The sequence below is a fragment of the Paramisgurnus dabryanus genome, chromosome 14 (genome assembly GCF_030506205.2).
Source record: "Paramisgurnus dabryanus chromosome 14, PD_genome_1.1, whole genome shotgun sequence".
Classification (NCBI taxonomy): domain Eukaryota; kingdom Metazoa; phylum Chordata; class Actinopteri; order Cypriniformes; family Cobitidae; genus Paramisgurnus; species Paramisgurnus dabryanus.
In genome coordinates this window covers 27842878-27848982 of record NC_133350.1, presented here as the reverse complement: position 1 = coordinate 27848982, position 6105 = coordinate 27842878, and positions in this window count along the sequence as shown.

The window sequence follows — 6105 nt, the reverse complement described above, 5'->3', positions numbered from 1 at the left end:
TTTTATGTGTGGCTTTAGATGTAGGCGAGCACGAGGACTCGTACTGTAAGGTTTTTTGTTATTGAAGTACTTTCTTTTACTAACTTATAAATATGCTCATATTAAATGAATAGTTTACATAATAGGAAAATTCTCATTAACTTCCTTAACGTCAACAGTCAACTGAAGGTTATGATGATGGAAATGGATGGTCATTGGTGAAGAGGAATGTATCTGAAGACAGGACAGGACATCTGGTGGAACAACTGTTCAGTGGGTCATCTCTAAAGAGATCAAAGAGAAAGAAACTCAATTAAAGTGCACCTATTTCATTGCTAAAAACAACGTTATTTGGTGTATTTGGTATAATTCAATGTGTTTGCGTGGTTTATGGTTAAAAACACATAATTTTTCACATACCGTACATTTTTGTAGCTCTAGATTACACTCTCTTCCTGAAACGTACGGATTTGAAAAGCGCTATGTGCCTGATTGGCCAGCTGATCTGTACGTTGTGATTGGCCTGAATACATCTGACGTCAGCCGGAAATATGACCCTCATTACCATATTTGAAAGATTTGGTTGCTAACAGGAGTTAACTTACAGGCTGTGAGTCTAAAGCGTGAGGAATTATGATAATGTCGATCTTGTCTACATCACCAATCCCAGAAAGTAAACTGTTGCCTACAATCCATGTGTTTGTTGTAGTCCAAGAAAAGAGATTTACGTTGGAGACAAAACTCGCATCATCGTTTAGTAGCAGTGCTTCTGAGAATATAGTTCCTAGTATGTATACGGTTAAAAGATGGCTGTATTTCATATGGCCTTGTTATTTGTGCACGCTGTGACTATACAAATCACAACATATAGATAGGAAAATGTTTGCGTTATTTTGTCACTTATTGAGAGCAGTATGCTAGCTGGAGCCATTCACTTCCAGTCTTTGTGCTAAGCTAGGCTAGCGGTGGGTGCGTCAGACAGAGTTACGGCACGCACAGAGATGAGAAAAGTATGTATGGACTTATCTAACTCTTGGGGATGCGGTGAATAAGCTAAAGTCCAAAAAGTCGGCGCGTTCCTTTAACACACCGCGCACCACTGGAAAATCTGGTAAGATAATCTGTGCCACGAAGACGATTAGGACCTTACCTAGGATTGTCGAAAGGAGGAAAATCGGGCCAAATTCAGCTTGATTATTTTGTGGTGTGTACCTGGCTTTACGTAACTCCATTATGATGTATCTGCTGTATCTGTACAGCCACTAGATGGCGTAAAACAAGACACGAGGCCTCTTACAAACATAAATTCTTTAGAGTTTGACTATATTGACTAGCATTTAATGAAATAGTTAATAACTTTTTATTATTACAATCATATATAAAATTTTATTAAATACATTTAGTAAATACATTACACAGACTATACAGACTATAACACACAGGCAGATATGTATGTATAGGTACATTAAAGGGGACATTTCTGAAGACTTTTTTAAAATGTAAAATAAATCTTTGGTGTCTCCAGAGTACACATGTAAAGTCTTAGCTTAAAATATCATATAGATAATTTATTATAGCATTTTAAAATTGCCACTTTTTACTATGTGTGAGCAAAAATTTGCCGTTTTGGTTGTGTCCTTTAAAGGAACACTCCAACATTTTGGGAATTTCGCTTATTCACCGTATCCCCCAGAGTTAGATAAGTCCATACATACCTTTCTCATCTCTGTGCATCCTGTAACTCTGTGTGACGCACCCACCGCTAGCTTAGCTTAGCACAAAGACTGGAAGTGAATGGCTCCAGCTAGCATACTGCTCCCAATAAGTGACAAAATAACCCAAACATTTTCTTATTTCTATGTTGTGATTTGTATAGTCACACCGTGTACAAATAACAAGGTGATATGAGACACAGCGATCTTTTAACAGTATACATACTGGGAACTATATTCTCAGAAGGTGAAGCACTGCTACTTTGGCGGAGTGATTTGCTCACAGCACCCGAGAAGCCCCCGGTGAGGAGCAGAGAGTTCGGTCAGTTGTGCAAATCACTCCGCCCAAGTTTCTAAACAGTGTGACTATACAAATCAAACACATAAATAGGAAAATGTTCGCGTTTTTTGTCACTTATTGGGAGCAGTATGCTAGCTGGAGCCATTCACTTCCAGTCTTTGTGCTAAGCTAAGCTAGCGGGGGCTTTGTCAGACAGAATTACAGCATGCACACAGATGAGAAAGGTATGTATGGACTTATCTAACTCTGGGGAATAAGGTGAATATGCTAAATTCCCAAAATGTGGGCGTGTTCCTTTAAAATGCAAATGAGCTGATCTCTGCACTAAATGGCAGTGAGGTGGTTGGTTAGTGCAGATTAAGGGGTGATATTATCTCCTTCTGACATCACAAGGGGAGCCAAATTCCAATTGCCTATTTATGTTTGAAAAGAATGGTTTGATGTTTATATATATATATATATATATATATATATATATACATACTCACCTAAAGGATTATTAGGAACACCTGTTCAATTTCTCATTAATGTAATTATCTAATCAAGCAATCACATGGCATTGCATTTAGGGGTGTGGTCCTGGTCAAGACAATCTCCTGAACTCCAAACTGAATGTCAGAATGGGAAAGAAAGGTGATTTAAGCAATTTTGACCATGGCATGGTTGTTGGTGCCAGATGGGCCGGTCTGAGTATTTCACAATCTGCTCAGTTACTGGGATTTTCAAGCACAACCATTTCTAGGGTTTACAAGGAATGGTGTGAAAAGGGAAAAACATCCAGTATGCGGCAGTCCTGTGGGTCAAAAATGCCTTGTTGATGCTAGAGGTCAGAGGAGAATGGGCCGACTGATTCAAGCTGATAGAAGAGCAACTTTGACTGAAATAACCACTCGTTACAACTGAGGTATGCAGCAAAGCATTTGTGAAGCCACAACACGCACAAACTTGAGGCGGATGGGCTACAACAGCTGAAGACCCCACCGGGTACCACTAATCTCCACTACAAATAGGAAAAAGAGGCTACAATTTACATGAGCGCATCAAAATTGGACAGTTGAAGACTGGAAAAATGTTGCCTGGTCTGATGAGTCTCGATTTCTGTTGAGACATTCAGATGGTAGAGTCAGAATTTGGCGTAAACCGAATGAGAACATGGATCCATCATGCCTGGTTACCACTGTGCAGGCTGCTGCTGGTGGTGTAATGGTGTGGGGGGTGTTTTCTTGGCACACTTTATGTCCCTTAAGGCCAATTGGGCATCGTTTAAATGCCACGGCCTACCTGAGCATTGTTTCTGACCATGTCCATCCCTTTATGACCACCATGTAGCTATCCTCTGATGGTTACTTCCAGCAGGATAATGCACCATGTCACAAAGCTCGAATCATTTCAAACTGGTTTCTTGAACATGACAATGAGTTCACTGTACTAAAATAGCCCCCACAGTCCCCAGATCTCAGCCCAATAGAACATCTTTGAGATGTGGTGGAACGGGAGCTTCGTGCCCTGGATGTGCATCCCACAAATCTCCATCAACTGCAAGATGCTATCCTATCAATATGGGCCAACATTTCTAAAGAATGCTTTCAGCACCTTGTTGAATTAATGCCACATAGAATTAAGGCAGTTCTGAAGTGAAAGGGGGTCAAACACAGTATTAGTATGGTGTTCCTAATAATCCTTTAGGTGAGTGTACTATAATCCTGTTTGTCAAGGTAAAATGCCCTGGTACTGCCCTCTGATGGTTAAGAAAGGAATGAAGCAAATTTGAAATACAAAATTAATGCCTAATAATGAATGATCCAAAAAGGGTAACTGAACAAGTCATTTTGTGTATTTATAAGTCTTGACATTTAATGATTTAATGAATTAATGCACCATAGTTCAAATAAAGCAGAATAAAAGTTGTATCCTGGATTGTTTAATGTCCCTGTTTGTCAAAAGGCCTGGATAAACAATTTACTCACTCAATTTTTAAATTGTGTTATTTTAAGGAGGATGGCAGAAAACCATTGAAAAATCTTTATTAGCCTTTAATAGGATCCGGTGGATATTTGTGTCATATTTCAAATAGGCTACTATAGTTTATAAAGGATCACGATTTAATGGTTAAGTCCAGTTTAGATCTAACTTCTGAGAATTAAAAGCAGTGGTTTCATTTCTTAAACCTGAACATTCAGAGATTATTGCGTGTGAAAGTTTTCTCTTTTGTATTATTGCTTAAATAGTAATGTAGCCTACCTTCTGTGTCATTGAATTTTATTTTGTTGTGAATATAAAAACATGGTGGAGTATTTCCTAGTTTCCTGTGCAACTTGCCATTATTGATTTATGGTTTGTGTAGTTACATCATGATTTGCATAATAATGTGATATTTTAAACCTTGTTTTACATATCAAAGTTCTTAATGAAACAATGATCTTTATATTCTTAATGATCAACAATCTATCAGTTAAACATTTTAGGGAAGTTTTCAAAGTGGTGTACATGTAAGTATTTTTAAAACACGGACATAACATTTATGAACAGACTAATGCATGATTGTTTATGTATATGATGTATTGTGTATAAGAGAACTACAATGATATCACACTTGTTTACTAGGGACAGTTTAGGTCAAAGATGTCACGGGAAGCCCAGTCCTCAATGGTCCCGCCAGTCTGTGAACAAATTGCAGTTACTTTGCAAGTATTACTTGTAGATTTGCCATTAAATGATTAGTATAACATCAATGTCTACTAGTGTGGTTTTATTGTATTCACTTGTTTACCAAACAGCTATTGAACAGATGTGATGATATTATGATCATAGTTTGTAGGTTAGTTTTTTAGAAACATCTTTAAAAGTAATCAGCGATCTTGGTAATTAAAGTGTATGATTTGCGAGCACACATTTGTTTGCTCACCTTGCAAAGCTCTGTCCTTTAGCCACTGCTTAGAAATTTGAGTACCATTAAAAGCCAGGACCTTTCAACCTTTATTACACTCACACCAAGTGGTCATTTCCCAGGAACAGAGACCCCTTGATTCCCATTCACAAGTTTTCACATAAACAATAAATTAAATTATAACATAATATCATGTATATTCAAAAGTTTAAAAACCTTAAAAAAATTGAATAATGGTATATGAATAAGTCAATTGTAGCTATAGGAATTATGTTGCGACTAAAGGCATCGAAAAAAGAAACCATTTATGTTATCATCTTCAGTAGAGTACAATTAAAAAAAAAATTATTTAGTACCTTTTTTATTTTTTGAAGCCGATTCTTAAGGTCTCACCCTGGGATGAATTTTAAAGAATTTGGTGCTGTTTTTAACACAATGGGTAGAATTGAATATATTTTTGTATCACATCCTTCCTGTAAACCCAACTAAAAAATCTAGAAGCATTTTGAGAAAACTTGTTTAATTCTCTCTCCCGTGTGATCTGAAAACCGCAGTCCTGTAGTTGCTATGTTTGTTTTTCCACAGTAAGAGAGTCAGTTCAGCAGAATGGACCAAGAGCTCAAGGTGCAGCACGTGAACCCCATGGGCTCTACAAGCTGGAATTCAAACTATACATCTGTGAATGCAATTATCAGCAAACAGGACTTACTATAATAAACACACGAGCTCAACTGTGCAGAAAACCTGTGTGATGTAAGAGGTTTTGCTTTACTCTATAACTACTAAAGGGATTTTTTTGTTAATTGTACAGTATCAAATACAGTATAATTGTTATAATCTATGATATTGACCTAAATAAAAGTGTACAGGAATTACCTTATAAAGTTGGTTGCGTGGGAAAATGGCCAAAGTGTGCGAAGCTGTAATGTAGGCAAAGGACATTACATAGTTTCAACCACAGGTCGCCCACAGTCAGTTTGCCATCTGTCTGATGCATATTGCACACCAAACTGGAAAAGACTTTCTCAGTCTAGTAGGTTTATGCTAAGGGCACACAGGTTTATTATTGTACTGTGCTTACTGTATATTTGATCAGGGATTGTTTTTTTCATTTACATTTAGGCTACACATCTGCCAAATACTTTTTTTCCAAAGTGACTCACATGGTGAAAACTAAACTGCTGTGAAACATCGTTATATAAAGTAGTAAACAAATATTTGTTTAT